The sequence below is a fragment of the Aquarana catesbeiana genome, unplaced genomic scaffold (genome assembly GCF_042186555.1).
Source record: "Aquarana catesbeiana isolate 2022-GZ unplaced genomic scaffold, ASM4218655v1 unanchor228, whole genome shotgun sequence".
In the NCBI taxonomy this organism is placed as follows: domain Eukaryota; kingdom Metazoa; phylum Chordata; class Amphibia; order Anura; family Ranidae; genus Aquarana; species Aquarana catesbeiana.
The window spans coordinates 504012-523546 of NW_027362655.1; the positions used below are offsets into that span (position 1 = coordinate 504012).

Genomic DNA, 19535 nt, shown 5'->3' on the forward strand with positions numbered 1-19535 from the left:
GGTCTGCGAGTGCAGGTAGGTCTGCGAGTGCACGTAGGTCTGCGAGTGCACGTAGGTCTGCTAGTGGCCTCCGAGTGCATGTAGGTCTGCGAGTGCACGTAGGCCTGTGAGTACACGTAGTTCTGCGAGTGCACGTAGGTCTGCTAGTGGCCTGTGAGTGCACGTAGTACTGCAAGTGGCCTGTGAGTGCACGTAGGTCTGTGAGTATCTGTGTATTGTCTTGTTGAGTACCTGTGTATTGTCTTGAGTATTAGTGTCAGGAAGCTAGTTGTTAGGTAATTTGGACAGGGTATAATCCCCAATCCTCATTAAATTTAATAGGTACGATGCCCGGCGGCTGTGGAGAGGCGACTCTTTGTACATCTTGCTGCATATATGCGTTCCTTCATCATCTGATCGAGGGCGAATACTGCTGTGCAAAATGTAAGCACATTTTTTCCCTGGAAGCCCAGGTTCTAAATCTGGGGAAGCAACTGTCAGCACTGAGAAGTCCCTCCATACTAAGGGAGAGCCAGGAATGTGCAATTCTTTAAGTATGTAAACAGTAAAAATGGGGGGACAGACCATATTGGCCCCATAAAGAATGAGGAAGGACATCTGGTTACAAAGGATGGGGAGATGGCGAAGGTATTGAATTTATTCTTCTCCTCAGTCTTCACAAGTGAATCGGGGGGCTTCAGTAACCAAAACTGCAGTGTTTATCCTCATGACACATCACAGGAAGCACCTCCATGGTTAACAGAGGACAGAAATAAAATTAGACTTGAGAAACTTAACATTAATAAATCACCGGGACCAGATGGCTTGCATCCGAGGGTACTTAGGGAACTCAGTCAAGTGATTGCCAGACCGTTGTTCCTAATTTTTACAGACAGTCTACTGACTGGAATGGTATCAGCTGATTGGAGAAAAGCCAATGTAGCACCAATATTTAAAAAGGGCCCAAAATACATCCCTGGGAATTACAGACCAGTTAGCCTAACATCAATAGTATGTAAACTCTTGGAGGGGATGATAAGGGACTATGTACAAGATTTTAGTAATGAGAACGGTATCATTAGCAGTAATCGGCATGGATTCATGAAGAATCGTTCTTGCCAAACCAATCTACTACCCTTCTATGAGGAAGTGAGTTGCCATCTAGATAAAGGAAGGCCCGTAGACGTGGTGTATCTGGATTCTGCGAAAGCATTTGACACAGTTCCCCATAAACGTTTACTGTACAAAATAAGATCCGTTGGCATGGACCGTAGGGTGAGTACATGGATTGAAAACTGGCTACAAGGGTGAGTTCAGAGGGTGGTGATAAATGGGGAGTACTCAGAATGGTCAGGGGTGGGTAGTGGGGTTCCCCAGGGTTCTGTGCTGGGACCAATCCTATTTAATTTGTTCATAAACGACCTGGAGGATGGGATAAACAGTTCAATCTCTGTATCTGCAGACGATACTAAGCTAAGCAGGGCAATAACTTCTCTGCAGGATGTGGAAACCTTGCAAAAAGATCTGAACAAATTAATGGGGGTGGGCAACTACATGGCAAATGAGGTTCAATGTAGAAAAATGTAAAATAATCCTTTTTTGGTGGCAAAAATATGAATGCAATCTATACACTGGGGGGAGAACCTCTGGGGGAATCTAGGATGGAAAAGGACCTGGGGGTCCTAGTAGATGATAGGCTCAGCAATGGCATGCAATGCCAAGCTGCTGCTAACAAAGCAAACAGAATATTGGCATGCATTAAAAAGGGCATCGACTCCAGAGATAAAACGATAATTCTCCCACTCTACAAGACTCTGGTCCGGCCGCACCTAGAGTATGCTGTCCAGTTCTGGGCACCAGTCCTCAGGAAGGATGTACTGAAAATGGAGCGAGTACAAAGAAGGGCAACAAAGCTAATAAAGGAGGATCTTAGTTATGAGGAAAGGTTGCGAGCACTGTATTTATTCTCTCTGGAAAAGAGACGCTTGAGAGCGGATATTATTTCAATATACAAATACCGTAGTGTTGACCCCAGAATAGAAATAAAACTTTTTCGCAGAAGAGAGTTTAACAAGACTCGTGGCCAGGAAGAAAAGAGGTTTAACCTTAAACTACGTAGAAGGTTCTTTACTGTAAGAGCGGCAAGGATGTGGAATTCCCTTCCACAGGCGGTGGTCTCAGCGGGGAGCATCGATAGCTTCAAGAAACTATTAGATAAGCACCTGAATGACCGCAACATACAGGGATATACCATGTAATACTGATACATAATCACACAGAGGTTGGACTTGATGGACTTGTGTCTTTTTTCAACCTCACCTACTATGTAACTATATAAAATTTTGCTCACTTTGGAAACCGCAGCTTGGCATTGCACGCTATTATTAAGCTTATGATCTACCAAAACTCCCAGATCCTTCTCCACCATTGATTCCCCCAGTTGTACCCCCCCTAGTATGTATGATGCATGTATATTCTTAGCCCCCAGTGCATAAGTTTACATTTATCAACATTGAACCTCATTTGCCACATAGTTGTACAATTAAACAGTGCATTGAGGTTGCCCTGTAAGTTGGAGACATCTTGTAAGGACGTTATTTCACTGCATAGCTTGGTGTCATCTGCAAAGACTGAAATGGTACTTTTAATCCCAGACCCTATATCATTTATAAAGATATTAAAAAGTAAGGGTCCCAGCACTGAACCTTGGGGTACTCCACTAAAAAAAAATGAACCTTGGGGTACACCACTGATAACCTTAGACCATTCTTCAGGGCACAGTATGAATCACTACTCTCTGAATTCTGTCTTTTAGCCAGTTTTCTTTCCATTTACAAATAGATTTTTCCAGCCTGTGGACTTTACCTTACACATGAGCCGTGTGTGGGGAACTGTGTCCAAGTATACCACATCCACAGCCACTCCCCTGTCCAAGGTTTTACTTACCTCCTCATAAAAAGAAATTCGATTTGTCTGACAACTTCTGTATTTCATGAATCCATGCTGTCTGTTACTTAGAATATTTTTTTCCAGCAAGAAATCATCTACGTGATCTTTTATTAAACTCTACAGTATCTTCCCGAATATAGAAGTTACACTAAGAGGTCTATAGTTACTTGGTAAAGACTTTGGTCCTTTTTTAAATATGGGCACCACTTTGGCCTTATGCCAATCCAGTGGTACTATTCCCGTCATTAAAGAGTCCCTAAAAAAAAAAAAAACGGCTTTGAAATGACAGAGCTCAGTTCTTTTAGGATCCATGGGTGGATGCCATCTGGTCAAGGTGCTTTATTCACCTTTATTCTGTCTAAATATTTCTGGACCATATCACTTTTGAGCCATTGTGGATCATTTGGGGCTGTGTCACTACCACCCCCATTATGGACATGATCTCCCCCATGCTCCTTTGTATACACAAAGCTATGCAGGGATCGGGAGCTTGGTCCCCAACCAGGCCTCCCCAGAAGAATAGGGCGATTGGACTATCTTGATACAGTGAAACAGATATATTCAAATGTGTAGGCAGATGTATAAGACCCCTTTCACACTGAGGCGTTTTTTAGGCGATACAGCGCTAAAAATAGCGCATGTAAAGTGCCAGAAAAAAAGCCTCAGCTGCAAACCCAGTGTGAAAGCCAGAGTGCTTTCACACTGGGGCGCTGTGCTGGCAGGGCGTCACAAAAAGTCCTGCCAGCAGCTTCTTTGCAGCGGTGTAGGAGCGGTAAATACACCGCTCCTGCCCATTGAGAACAATGGGGCAGCGCCGTGATACTGCCGGCAAAGCGGCACTGCAGCAGCGTTTTGCTGGTGGATATAACCCCTTTTCGGCCGCTAGCGGGGGGTTAAAACCGCCCTGCTAGCAGCCGAATAGCACCGCTAAGACGGCGCTAAAAATAGCGCCGCTTTACCGCTGATGCCCAGGGCGGCTCAGTGTGAAAGGGGTCTAAAAGTATTACAAAAGTTTATTGATACAAAAATAATAATCAGTTACAAGTTAAAAGCATGGTAACAATCCATGTATATCACCAAGAGAATGATCCCCAAATAAAGAAGATCACAATGGGATAGATGATCATGGATAACGTCTCAACTAGTTTTGCGGACTATTGCCGCTTCATCAGGAGGGTATCTGTAATTTAATTAACAGATGATCAAGAGCGGTATAATTTTACCAAAAACATAAACAGTAGCAAAATTTAATGCAACATGTCAATTAGTAAAAATATTGTATGAAAAGGGGGAAGGAGCGAGGCTGCTTACCCACATCCCGGCAGGCACGGGGTACACAAAGCTGAAGAAAGTAGTTAATAAATTTGCCTTCTCATTGCCCCCAGTCATTCACTCCACATATTTTTGTTAAGGGCCTACATGCTCAGACCTGACCTTTTTACTATTAATATATTTGAAGAATTTTTAGGGGTTTGTCCTACTATGTTTTGCAATCTGTCCATCATTTTCAATTTTCGTATCCTTGATTCCTTTTTACATATTCTGTTATAGTCTTTGTAACATTTAAACGATGATAGTGTTCCTTCATTTTTATTTTTTTTAAAAGCTCTTTTCTTATTATTTATAGCTTTTCTAACTTTGGATGTGAGCCACTTAGGTTTTATTTTTAGCCTTTTTAATGTATTGCCGTGGGAATATATTTTGCAGTGTGATCACATACAGTCTTTTTTAATAATTCCCAATTCACTGCATGCCTGGATCACGACTTATTTACCACAACCATTTATTTATTTCCCTCTGTGATTTGACTTTACCGCCGTTTTATATGGTATTTGCAGAGTGTTTGGGGAATTGCGAGGTAAATGCCGCATAATGTGATAGCGAATGGACATTTTCAGCATCACATGCGATATTTAGGGAAAAAAAAGGAGTCCGAACACCTAAATACTGCATGCCATCTGCTTTGGTGAGTGGAGCCTGGAGTGTTTTGTGTCTTCTAGGAGGAATCTTCATGTCATGAACAGGAATTTCCCAGTGTGCTGGTCTCAGTGGTGGCAATTTTTGGGTGAAGATCCAAAAATCACATTTTTGTTTTGTAGCAATGAATACATTAAGGAGTAACAATACAATGTAAAATGGAGGAATCGGAGGAAGGACAGACCACCGCTCAGGTCATTCTGGAATAAAGTTCAGTAGAATCATCACCATCATCTGACTGTGAAGAAAAGGAAAATGATGAATAATCAGTGTCATGAACAGGTTAATCTGATATAATTATATTCTAGACATTGTCTACATATCAGGATCTGTGTATTTACTGCAGAGGAGGGGAGGAGTTCCCAAACACAAATTTCTTTTCTTCTTCTTCTGTCTATAAATACAATCCAGTATCCTCCATGCCTTCTTGGAGGAATAAAATGAAAGTGTTAGATGAGGGAAATGTTGCTGCGATGGTGGAAAAGGGGGAGCTCATGCTGTGCTCTGTAGAAATGATGGAAAAGGGGAGCTTGTACTGTGCCCTGTAAGAAATGATGGAAAAGGGGGGCCCGTACTGTGCTCTGTAAGAAATGATGGAAAAGGGGGACCCGTACTGTGCTCTGTAAGAAATGATGGAAAAGCGGGGGGCTTGTATTATGCTCATTAAGAAATGATGGAAACGGGGAGCTTGTACTGTGCTCTGTAAGAAATTATGGAAAAGGGGGGACTTGCACTGTGCTCTGTAAGAAATAATGGAAAAGAGGAAGCTTGTACTGTGCTCTGTAAGAAATGATGGAAAAGGGGGCACTCGTACTGTGCTCTGTAAGAAATTATGGAAAAGGGGGAGCTCGTACTGTGCTCTGTAAGAAATGATGGAAAAGGGGGAGCTTGTACTGTGCTCTGTAAGAAATGATGGGAAGGGGGCGCTCATACTGTGCTCTGTAAGAAATGATGGAATAGGGGGGCTCGTACTGTGCTCTGTAAGAAATGATGGAAAAGGGGGAGCTTGTACTGTGCTCTGTAAGAAATGATGGAAAAGGGGGAGCTTGTACTGTGCTCTGTAAGAAATGATGGGAAGGGGGTGCTCATACTGTGCTCTATAAGAAATGATGGAAAAGGGGGAGCTCGTACTGTGCTCTGTAAGAAATGAAGAAAAAGGGGAGCTCTTACTGGGCTCTGTAATTCCATTTTCATTACAGTGCAGCCTGGGTGTCAGAAGACCTCACAACAACGCCCCACTTCCATTATCTAATCACCATCCAATATTGTCTACATTTTACTATTCACATTCTAAGGTTCAGTATGTGTGTTACCCCCACATAGAACAGTTCTTACTCTCTATACATAAAGAAGCTCGCATTCTGGAGGACCTCACAACAACAATCTGCTTCTGAGTGCGACATCTTATCATCACCATCCAATCTTATCCATAGCCAGGTCAGAGTTGGGTTTGTGGTGATAATTCAGCAAAGATCATCACAGCACGCTAATGTCACATTACAGCCGTCAATACTGGAGGGAGAAACAGGAAAGAAAGGTGAAATGTTCTTCCAGTGACAGGCAGAAGTAGACACATCCAATGAAAAATCAGCGGGCGGGGTCTTAGAAAACAAAATGTTTGGACATTTGGATGGATAATTTCATGGAATATTGGTTGTCACCCAACTGAAAACTCTAATGCCCTGTACACACAATAGGATTTTCTGACAACAAAACTGGATTTTTTTCTGAAGGATGTTGACTCAAACTTATCTTGCAAACACAGGGTCACACAAAGTTGGTCTAAATTTCCTAACGTTAAGAACGTGGTGACGTACAACACGTACCATGAGCCGTTCAATAGCCAGTGCGGCTCTTCTGCTTGATTCTGAGCTTGCGTGGACTTTTGTGCGTTGGAATTGTGTACACACGATCGGAATTTCCGACAACAAGTTTTGTTGTCGGAAAATTTAAGAACCTGCTCTCAAACATTTGTTGGAGGAAATTCCGACAACAAATGTTCCATGGAGCATACACACGGTCAGACATTCCGACAACAAGCTCACATCCAACATTTGTTGTCAGAAAATCCTATCATGTGTACAGAGCATTAGTCTGGAGTTACACTGTTGCAAGTACATGGTAATGAAACAATTTAAGTTGATGTCAATATGGGTTGAATATTGACATCAACTTAAATAATTTCATTGTGGATTGTTAAAGCTGATAATTTATAGTGGATGTCAAAGCAACCCCTTTAGTCCAATTAGGTATATTTACAGGGAACATATCATTTAAAATGTTATTACATACAGGTACAGTAGTGTATTTAGGTTTTGTGCTGCCCTAGGCCTGACTAAACTCGTGCACCCCTTCCTGTCAAGGCCACACCCCTTACTGTTTAAGACCCGCCCTGAAATTTTCGAGTGGGGACACTAGTTCTGAGGGCCTTGGGGAGGCAATGGATTCCCTTAATTTGCATAGATTTCCTCTCACTTCCTGTTTAGCTATGGAGCAGGATGTGAAGGGAAATCTCTGCAATGGGACAGGGATGGTAAAAAATAAACTGACAGGGGTTATAACCCTCCCTTACTCTATCCAAAATGAAAAAAAAAGTGTTGCCTATAGTTCTACTTTAAGCACAAATTTCTGATAATTTTATGGAGAGGACTAAGAAGATATAACCATGCCAATGGTGCAGCAGAAAACATAGCACAGTGAGGAAGGTCCAGGATCCACTCATCCGCTCATCTCTCCGGCTAGTGCCAGATCCACTCAGCTTGGGCAGGGGGCGTGCCGCTCAGCTCTGGCGGGGGGTGGGTGTGCTCAGCTTGGTGGGGGGCAGAGCTACTTGGCTCGGGCAAGAGGTGGATCCACTCGGCTCGGGCAAGGAGCGGATCCACTCGGCTTGGACAAGGGGCGGGTCCGCTGAGCTCGGGCCAGTGTCAGGTATACTCGGCTCGGAGAGGGAGGTGGGATGGCTTTGGCTGAGTACTAATGTACTTTTAAATACCCCATCTCCTTTTGCAACAGTGCAAAGTTTTTTCTGTGGGCATGGGGGGCGGCTGTCAAATCAGGGAATTTAAACTTATTAGCAGTGGCTCATGTGGGGCCGCCCAATCTGTCTGCAGGGTTCTGCTTCAAGAGCATGTTCAGTAGGTACATTCTTTGCTTTGTGTGATTTTGGAAGCCCAGGTCTTGGAAGTACACAGCACACCCCTCAGCCCTGCACTCGGTACGCATCGCACCCCTCAACTTTGAGCTCAGTATATAGCGCACCCCTCAACTCTGAAATTGGTACGTAGCGCACCCCTAAACTTTGAACTCGGTACATAACACACCCCTCAACCCTGCACTCAGTATGTAAAGCACCCCTTCAACCCTGCACTCAGTACATAGCGCACCCTTTAACCCTGCACTCAGTACGTAGCGCACCCCTCAACCCTGAACTCAGTACTTAGCACACCCCTCAACTCTGAACTCAGTACATAGCGCACCCCTCAACCCTGCACTTAGTACGTAACGCACCCCTCAACCCTGAACTCTGTATGTAGCGCACCTCTCAACTCTAAACTCACTACGTAGCACATATTTACTTAACAAGGCAGTAATGATGTGTACAGTGCAACTCCTGTACACTCAGGTGGATGAGGCTGTAGCAGGTCTGGGTGCAGACATCCCAATGAAAGCTGTTCTCATTCAGAAATGCGGACTCCACCTCAGACAGAGAAAGTCCATGTCTTTTTAGATCTTTCTTCTCAAATAAGATTTGTTGATTCAGAACTCCCTGATTGGCCAGAGCACACAGCTTCTTCAGACAGGTTTGTTTCCTGTGTACAGACTGTTCCTTCTTCTTGTGATGGGTTAGTAAAACCTCCAGGTAGAGAAGGTAAATCAAAGTAATCAAATCACACCAAATTAAATCCAATTTTTTTTTATTTCTTGTTTCATTACAGTGCAGACAATCCAGCATGTGATGGGGACAGCACACATGGTGTACAGAACTTCATTGTCTTATTATACTGAGAACCTTGTCTGCATCTTCTTTATTTTCAAAGAATTTATGGACATATTTCTCTCAATCTTTCTTTGTAAATCCCTATTTCCACATTGCGAGAATCATCAATTAATGTGTTAGGTGTCTTCATGTCCAGTGACCTTGTGGTGATGATTAGAGAAGATTGTGGGAGAACATGTCTACTGAGCAATCTTTGGAGAATTATTTCTTTTGTGGGTTTCCATAGAAATATCAAGACAACCCTCAGATTTCTCCTTCATAGTCCACCTCAGTTCATCAAACCCATCAACTATAGTTAGAAGTTTTCTCTGACTTCCAGGATCTTTCACAACAGACACCAGGCCATCTGAACTCTGCAGTCTGCAGGCTCTGGATAAAAGTCCCACAAGGCTTATGTTTCCAGGGATGGTGTTGATTTCTCTACAGCTCAGATAAAACACAAAGTCAAACTTGTCTTGGTAGACATCCCCAGCTCATTGTTTTTCCAATCCTAGCAGATCCTTCTAACACCACAATCTTAGGGATGAAACCCTCTTCATCAGGGTCAAAGAGGGCCTGGATTGGGGTTGGGGATCTTTTCCCCATGGTCTATAGATGTCTTCTGCATGAACTCCTTATTTCTTGTTCTTTTTCCTCTTTATTCTAGGGTCCCTTTATCATTACTAAGTTGGTGAATCTTTTCTGTAGATGAACAGCCTCCCCCATATGGGAATTATATTCTGGAATCCTCTGGAATGTCTGTTTCACAGATTCTCTGTGTTCCTTTGTGATGTCTTTATCAGAGAAAGGAGAATATTTTATTCCTCATAGACACATGAAATAGTATTTATAAGACAGAGTTGGAAATATTGTATTCTAACCATAAACCTGAAGAATGGAACCCTAATGCCGTGTACACACGAGCGGACTCTCGATGGACTGAACTCCGAAGGACTTTTCGATGGACTTTTGATGGACTTGCCTACACACGATCACACCAAAGTCCGACAGATTTGAACGTGATGACGTACGACTGGGCTAGAATGAGGAAGTTCATAGCCAGTAGCCAATAGCTGCCCTAGCGTCGGTTTTCGTCAGTCGGACTAGCATACAGATGAACGGACTTTTCCACCGGGGTCAAATCCGTCGGAAAGATTTGAAACATGTTCTAAATCTAAAGTCTGTCTGATTTTTCGTCAGCAAAGGTCCGATGAAGCCCTCACACGATCGAGCTGTCCGGCGGATTCGTTCCGTCGGACCTTTTCTGTCGAAAAGTCCGGTCATGTGTACACGGCATAAGAGAAGATATCCCATGAAATACAGGGGGATTGTGGAGGCCTCCAAACTATGAACACATCATCCAGACTACAACACAAAAAATTATAATCCAGAAGATATTTCATATTAACCTGATAATCTGTTGCCGTGTGTCATGTTCTTCAGTTTGCCTGGAAATAAGATTAGGTAAGTAGTGATTAGTCCTGACAAATCTCTGAAATGTATAAAATAATAACAATGTTAAAAAGAATCTGAAGACACAGGAATGTAATTGTGGAATTGATGAAAACTCCTGAACTCTTCTAATGGGTGGGCTGACCAGATGTCTACCGGAAATGTCCAGACTACAGAGACATAAGACGTCCTATAATCTAATTCCAATCTCGGGAGATGTGAGGAAAACATTGGAAAGGATTATTAGAATCAGCAATCATACCTTGTGAGGAAGAGGATGAGAAGGAAGAGGTCGCCATGACATCAAGAGATGACCCGAGATGATATCACCTGGAAGGAGCACAAACAAAACAATAATACGTTCATTTGTAGTGTGATGAATGAAATCAATAAGGAGGATTTTGTTCCCTTATGTGGAAAACAATTGGCTGCTTGGTTGTCCAATCAGAGAATATAACAACAAGCGTCAATTAAAACCTTCATTCCAGCATCTGAGTGGCATGGGGGATCAAAACCCACACCGTATCTGCAGTCACTAGTGCTGACAACCACTGAGCATATGAAGCAGAGGTAGGATCTCAGAGAGAAGGAGGTTTTCCTTAGCTCCTCCCAGTCATATGACCAAGCTGAGGGAGAACTCCTTATCACTTTGAACTTCCTGGTCTGGTACGTGTGTTATGGAGAGGGCAAGCAAGGAGAAGTTGAGATTTGTACTGGGGATGATCTGTACTGGGGAGAGCTGTACTGGGAATGATCTGTACTGGGGAGAGCTGTACTGGGAATGATCTGTACTGGGAATGAGCTGTACTGGGGAGAGCTGTACTGGGAATGATCTGTACTGGGAATGATCTGTACTGGGAATGATCTGTACTGGGAATGATCTGTACTGGGAATGATCTGTACTGGGAATGAGCTGTACTGGGGAGAGCTGTACTGGGAATGATCTATACTGGGAATGATCTGTACTGGGAATGATCTGTACTGGGGAGAGCTGTACTGGGAATGATCTATACTGGGAATGATCTGTACTGGGAATGATCTGTACTGGGGTGAGCTGTACTGGGAATGATCTGTACTGGGAATGATCTGTACTGGGGAGAGCTGTACTGGGAATGATCTATACTGGGAATGATCTGTACTGGGAATGATCTGTACTGGGGTGAGCTGTACTGGGAATGATCTGTACTGGGAATGATCTGTACTGGGGAGAGCTGTACTGGGAATGATCTGTACTGGGAATGATCTGTACTGGGAATGATCTGTACTGGGGAGAGCTGTACTGGGGAGAGCTGTACTGGGAATGATCTATACTGGGAATGATCTGTACTGGGAATGATCTGTACTGGGGAGAGCTGTACTGGGAATGATCTGTACGGGGGAGAGCTGTACTGGGAATGATCTGTACGGGGGATGACCTGTACTGGGAATGATCTGTACTGGCAGTGCTGGGACAAGGTCATCTGGTGCCCAGGGCACATCAGGGCACGGGGCATATGGCACATCAGGGCACATAATGGCACATCCTGGGGCACGTCAGGGCACATTATAGGGCACGTCAGGGCACATTATAGGGCACTAAATAGTTAAATACAATAAAGAGACTGCGCTTAGGACATGTATAAAGGTATGCAGCCCCCCTAAAGAAACTCCACAGGTGTTTCAGAAATAGATATATATATATATATATATATATATATATATATATATGAAAGTGGGGTAATGGTGCTCCCTCGAGTTTAATCGGGCAGATATGTGGTGTGCTAAACCACCAATAATTAAAAATATATATAAACTCCACATACACCTTCCACGTCTGTGAGTGTGCAAATAAAAAATATATGAAATCTAATAATATTGTAGTAGTGTGATAAGAGGGCTATCCTGTTGAGCCCTATTAGTGTGAAGTGGTAAGTACTTATTTAAATAAACTCAACATATATGTGTGCACATTCCAAGTAATATTCCGAAATAACCATAAGTGCCAATAAACAGGTTAATTGCAGGCTGGTTGAACACCCAATCCCACATTAGGCCTTTACCATAATTAACCCTATGCGTAAAACAAAAACAAAAGTGCTGGTTACCAACAATAACCTTATATTAATTACTAAGCATATTCATAAATAGTCCAAAATGTGTAAACCAGTCCGTGATTGTGAAGTAAAACTCCAGTACAATGTGGAAGCACCCCAGCCAAAAAACTTGGAAACAGACTTAAATTTGTGACTTCAGTGCGTTCAGCGTTCTTGGTGACTTGGTGCTCCCCCTCAAGGGTCCCCACTCACCAGATCCATCCACCCCAGAGGGGTAACTCGCATAAGGAATGTGGTCTCTGCGATCCTCCTGCCGCCACGATAGGTAGGTTTCCCAGGAAAGTCCTCAGCATATGCAGATGGAGAAGTTTTAATCACTCATGCAGAAAAAAGAGGAAAGATGGACTCCCATGGTGTAGTAATTGCATTTAATCCAAAAAGAGAACTTTATTTAAAACTTAAGAATAAAAAACTATAGTCCAGATCAACTGGCTATAGAGTTGGGCATCATACAAATATAAAAACAAAAAACCATGAAATAATAGGCCCACCTTTAGCCTAAGTATGCAGCAAAAAATGTGCCTTGCACAACCGCTCACATATATGTAACAAAATCCTGGCCGGGTAGCTCGTATCCCAAGGTGGAAGTAGGAAGAGCGTATGCGTTCCACCTGCGCTCCACCGGCCTAGTAAGCGGAAATGACGTAGCGTGCGTGGCGCCGTCTTTTTGGATTAAATGCAATTACTACACCATGGGAGTCCATCTTTCCTCTTTTTTCTGCATGAGTGATTAAAACTTCTCCATCTGCATATGCTGAGGACTTTCCTGGGAAACCTACCTATCGTGGCGGCAGGAGGATCGCAGAGACCACATTCCTTATGCGAGTTACCCCTCTGGGGTGGATGGATCTGGTGAGTGGGGACCCTTGAGGGGGAGCACCAAGTCACCAAGAACGCTGAACGCACTGAAGTCACAAATTTAAGTCTGTTTCCAAGTTTTTTGGCTGGGGTGCTTCCACATTGTACTGGAGTTTTACTTCACAATCACGGACTGGTTTACACATTTTGGACTATTTATGAATATGCTTAGTAATTAATATAAGGTTATTGTTGGTAACCAGCACTTTTGTTTTTGTTTTACGCATAGGGTTAATTATGGTAAAGGCCTAATGTGGGATTGGGTGTTCAACCAGCCTGCAATTAACCTGTTTATTGGCACTTATGGTTATTTTGGAATATTACTTGGAATGTGCACACATATATGTTGAGTTTATTTAATTAAGTACTTACCACTTCACACTAATAGGGCTCAACAGGATAGCCCTCTTATCACACTACTACAATATTATTAGATTTCATATATTTTTTATTTGCACACTCACGGACGTGGAAGGTGTATGTGGAGTTTATATATATTTTTAATTATTGGTGGTTTAGCACACCACATATCTGCCCGATTAAACTCGAGGGAGCGCCATTACCCAACTTTCATATATATATATATAGACATTATAGGGCACGTCAGGGCACATTATAGGGCACGTCAGGGCACAGCACATCAGGGCACAGGTCACAGTACATCAGGTCACAGTACATCAGGGTACAGAGCCCAGCACATCAGGGTACAGCACACCAGGCCACATCAGGGTACAGAGCCCAGCACATCAGGTCACAGTACATCGGGGCACACGACATTAAGGCACATAGGGGCACAAGGCACATCAGGGTACAGAGCACATCAGGGCACAACACATCACGGTACAGGGCACAGAACATCAGGGTACAGGGCACATCAGGGCACATAGCACATCAGGGTAAGGAGCACATCAGGGTAAGGAGCACATCAGGGCACATGGCACATCAGGGCACGGGGCACATGGCACATCAGGACACAGGGCACATCAGGGCACGGGGCACATCAGGGCACGGAGCACATTACGGCACGGAGCACATCAGGGCACGGGGGCATATGGCACATCAGGGCACATAATGGCACATGATGGGGCACATGGCACATCATGGGGCACGTCAGGGCACATCACGGGGCACGTCAGGGCACATTATAGGGCACGTCAGGGCACATTATGGGACACGTCAGGGCACATCATGGGGCATGTCAGGGCACATCATGGGGCATGTCAGGGCACATTATAGGGCACGTCAGGGCACATCATGGGGCATGTCAGGGCACATTATAGGGCACGTCAGGGCACATCATGGGGCACATAGCACATTAAGGGGCACATTGTTTACTAGCCTGCATGCAGAGCAGCGCTGGAAGCATCTGTGATAAGCTCTCTCTTTCATATCACGCTGCTCCCCGGCGGCCCCTCTCTTCTCGTCCATCCCAGATGATGTCACAAGCAAATAGGGAAGGATGAGAAGAGAGGAGGGGCCGCCGGGGAGCAGCATGACATGAGAGAGAGAACTTATCACAGATGCTTCCAGCGCTGCTCTGCATGCATCTCGATCTACCCGTCAGGCGCCAGCTGTCGGCGATTGATGGGTAGATCCTCCAATGCAGGATAGAAACCCTAATAGGTAAGTGAGAGGCGGGGCGGGGCAGGTCTCAGGCTTGTGCCGGGTGCAGGAGTGCACTCGGCACATGTTAAAAATTATCAATTTTCGCGCAGCCGGTGTTGTAAACTCTGCATAGGTAGCAGGAATTTTTACAACACCAGTTCACTGGCGCTTCTATTGCGCCCCTCTTCCTCCATTAAATGGTCCCGCCCAGGGCATCTGCCCCTTCTGCCCCCCCCCCCCCCCCCTGTACCGGCCCTGTGTACTGGGGAGAGCTGTACTGGGTATGACCTGTACTGGGAAGAGCTGTACTGGGAATGATCTATACTGGGGAGAGCTGTACTGGGAATGATCTGTACTGGGGAGAGCTGTACTGGGAATGATCTGTACTGGAGAGAGCTGTACTGGAAATGATCTGTACTGGGGAGAGCTGTACTGGGAATGATCTGCACTGGGAAAGAGCTGTACTGGGAAAGAGCTGTACTGGGGAGAGCTATACTGGGAATGATCTCTACTGGAAAGAGCTGTACTGGAAAGAGCTGTACTGGGAATGATCTGTACTGGGAATGACCTGTACTCGGGAGAGCTGTACTGGGAATGATCTGTACTGGGAATGACCTGTACTCGGGAGAGCTGTACTGGGAATGATCTGTACTGGGAATGATCTGTACTGGGAATGACCTGTACTCGGGAGAGCTGTACTGGGAATGATCTGTACTGGGAATGATCTGTACTGGGGATGATCTGTACTGGGAATGATCTGTACTGGGGAGAGCTGTACTGGGAATGATCTGTACTGGGAATGATCTGTACTGGGGATGATATGTACTGGGAATGATCTGTACTGGGGAGAACTGTACTGGGAATGATCTGTACTGGGAATGATCTGTACTGGGTATGATCTGTACTGGGGAGAGCTGTACTGGGAATGATCTGTACTGTGGAGAGCTGTACTGGGGAGAGCTCTACTGGGAAAGAGGTGTACTGGGAATGATCTCTACTGGGAAAGAGCTGTACTGGGAATGATCTGTACTGGGGAGAGCTCTACTGGGAAAGAGCTGTACTGGGAATTATCTGTACTGGGGAGAGCTGTACTGAGAATGATCAGTACTGAGGAGAGCTCTACTGGGAAAGAGCTGTATTGGGAATGATCCGTACTGGGGAGAGCTGTACTGGGAATGATCTTTACTGGGGAGAGATGTACTAGGTATGATCTGTACTGGGGAGAGCTGTACTGGGAATGATCTGTACTGGGGAGAGCTCTACTGGGAATGATCTGTACTGGGAATGATCTGTACTGGGGAGAGCTCTACTGGGAATGATCTGTACTGGGGAGAGCTGTACTAGGTATGATCTGTACTGGGAATGATCTGTACTGGGGAGAACTGTACTGTATAGAGATGTGATATGTGAGAAGATATGTTATAGTGGGTGGTTTGTACTGGGGGAGATCACTATAGAATACAGCTGTACTGGGGGAAATTTGTACTGGGAAGATCTGTAATAAGGGAGATCGGTACAATGGAGATCTATACTGGGGAGAGCTGTACTGGAAATGATCTATACTGGGGAGAGCTGTACTGGAAATGATCTGTCCTGGGGAGAGCTGTACTGGAAATGATCTGTACTGGGGAGAGCTGTACTGGAAACTATCTGTACTGGGGAGAGCTGTACTGGAAACTATCTGTACTGGGGAGAGCTGTACTGGAAACTATCTGTACTGGGGAGAGCTGTACTGGAAATGATCTATACTGGGGAGAGCTGTACTGGAAATGATCTGTCCTGGGGAGAGCTGTACTGGAAACTATCTGTACTGGGGAGAGCTGTACTGGAAATGATCTGTACTGGGGAGAGCTGTACTGGGAATGATCTGTACTGGGGAGAGCTGTACTGGAAATGATCTGTCCTGGGGAGAGCTGTACTGGGAATTATCTGTACTGGGGAGAGCTCTACTGGAAATGATCTGTACTGAGGAGAGCTGTACTAGGAATGATGTGTACTGGGGAGAGCTGTACTAGGAATGATCTGTACTGAGGAGAGCTGTACTAGGAATGATCTGTACTGGGGAGAGCTGTACTTGGAATGATCTGTACTAGGAAGAGGGCCGTCTTTACCGCGGGGCAGCTGCCCTGGGCCCAAACAGCCACCCGCCAGAGTTCCACCACCTCCAAGGGTGATCATGCTGGCTGCTCGCTACTGTAATCCAGAAGAGGCGCACTGCTTCTGTATTTACAAGTGACAGCGCTTCTCTCCGTGCGGCCGTTCAGACCCCTCCCTGCTCCACACATCGATGTCTGTGAGAGCAGAGGAGGGAGGGGCATGGCATCTACTGTATATATGCGGAAGCTCCTCCAGAGACCGTCGGCCTGCATGGATATGCACGGCTCTTCTGCAGCACCACTTTGTTGTTTGGGTGAGGTGAGCTCTAAACTTTAATCCGAGGGGAGGAGAGCTTTTTTTCTCTGGGGGGGATTGGGGTTGGACTTGGATGTACAGCAAACTCCCTCAACCATGCATTATGCACATAGTACACCCCTTTATCCTGCACTCTGCATGTAGCGCACCCTTCAATCCCGCACTCTGCATGTAGCGCACCCCTCAATCCTGCACTCTGCATATAACGTACCCCTCAATCCTGCACTCTGCACATAGCGCAACCCTCAACCCTGCACTCAGCGCAGCCCTCAACCCTGCACTCTGCAGATAACGCACCCCTGAACCCTGCACTCTGCAGATAGCACACTCCTGAACCCTGCACTCTGCAGATCGCACACCCCTGAACCCTATACTCTGAACATAGCGCACCCCTCAATCCTGCACTCTGCACATAACGCAACCCTCAACCCTGCACTCTGCAGATAACGCACCCCTGAACCCTGCACTCTGGAGATAGCACACCCCTGAACCCTATACTCTGAACATAGCGCACCCCTCAATCCTGCACTCTGCACATAGCGCAACCCTCAACCCTGCACTCTGCAGATAAGGCACCCCTGAACCCTGCACTCTGCAGATAGCACACCCCTGAACCCTGCACTCTGCAGATAGCACACCCCTGAACCCTATACTCTGAACATAGCGCACCCCTCAATACTGCACTCTGCACATAGCTCACCTCTGAACCCTGCACGCTACAGATAATGCACCCCTCAATCCTGCACTCTGCACATAACGCAACCCTCAACCCTGCACTCTGCAGATAACGCACCCCTGAACCCTGCACTCTGCAGATAGCACACCCCTGAACCCTGTACTCTGAACATAGCGCACCCCTCAATCCTGCACTCTGCACATAGCGCACCCCTCAATCCTGCACTCTGCACATAGCGCACCCCTCAATCCTGCACTCTGCACATAGCGCACCCCTCAACCCTGCACTCTGTACATAGCACACCCCTCAGCCCTACACTCTACTCATAGCGCACCCCTCAATACTGCACTCTGCACATAGCGCACCTGTCAAGCCTGCATGTAGCACATCCCTCAACCCTGCACTCTGTACATAGCGCACCCCTCAACCCTGCATTCTGTACATAATGCACTCTTCTGTATATAGTTCACTCTTGAACTCCTGGTATGTAACAGGAATCTTTATGTAGCACACACGCCTCAACCCTGCACTCTGCACATACCGCACCCCTCAATCCTGCACTCTGCACATACCGCACCCCTCAATCCTGCACTCTGCACATTGCGCACCCCTCAATCCTGCACTCTGTACATACCGCACCCCTCAATCCTGCACTCTGCACATAGCCCACCCCTCAATCCTGCACTCTGTACATAGCACACCCCTCAGCCCTACACTCTACTCATAGCGCATGACTCAATACTGCACTCTGCACATAGTACACCCCTCACCCCTGCATATAGTGCAAGTTTCAACTCTGCACGTAGCGCTCCACTCAATCCTGCACTCTGTATGTAGCACACTCTTCTGTATATAGTTCACTCCTCATTTGTAGATTAACCCCTTCATGGTCACAGCATTTCCCCATTTATGGGACCGGAACATTCTCTTAATTATGGACATAAATTCTAGTAATTGGGTCCTCTAAACAAATAGCACTGACAATGCACAAGACAATGACCATCCTGACCATGCATGGCCTACAAAGGGCAATTATTACACTACACAGGCAGCAAACGGGCAATCATTTCCATATGCAGCCAACACAATGATGGAGTGCAGGGGTCAGGAGTATGGAGCATGGAGCCCCTTTCATTGCTGGTCAGGTGAAAGAAAACATTCCCCAGCCTGCCATGAAAAATATGTTCCATGATTGGTGTCAGAGGGAGAAAAATACTGAGGGTTCTGAGCAGAGGCATAACTAGAACCTTAAGGGACCTGGTGCAAGAAACCATGAACTCCCCCACTGGTCCCAAGGCCCTTCCCACTGATTCTGGGGCCCTTTACTTCCGCAGTGGAACTCTTTCCTGCTTTCTTTGGCCCCCTCATGGTAGTGGAATACCAGAGCCCCTCACAAGTATGACCTTTGTGACCTGGTAGTTCCGCCACTGTCTTTCCTCCACTGACCTTGCACACAGAGCTCACCTACACCGATCTCAAACTCTCAACTCAACCTACCTCAGCGCTCAGCGACAGTGAGGTGCTTTGTTCTCTGTGACCCCCAACCATGGCACAATGC

The 19535-nt window shown here is 45.7% G+C and overlaps 1 protein-coding gene and 1 long non-coding RNA gene across 2 annotated transcripts in view; one reads left to right on the forward strand and one right to left on the reverse strand.

Moving 5' to 3' along the window:
- The window catches only part of LOC141121723 (uncharacterized), a 130828-nt gene that overhangs the window by 45548 nt on the left and 65745 nt on the right, over window positions 1-19535 (forward strand). The window lies entirely within an intron of this gene.
- LOC141121719 (uncharacterized) lies at window positions 8672-10950 on the reverse strand. Its single transcript, XR_012240589.1, has 3 exons — window positions 10596-10950; window positions 10291-10329; window positions 8672-9675 (listed from the first exon to the last, which is right to left on the reverse strand). It is a non-coding gene; the product is annotated as an uncharacterized lncRNA (long non-coding RNA).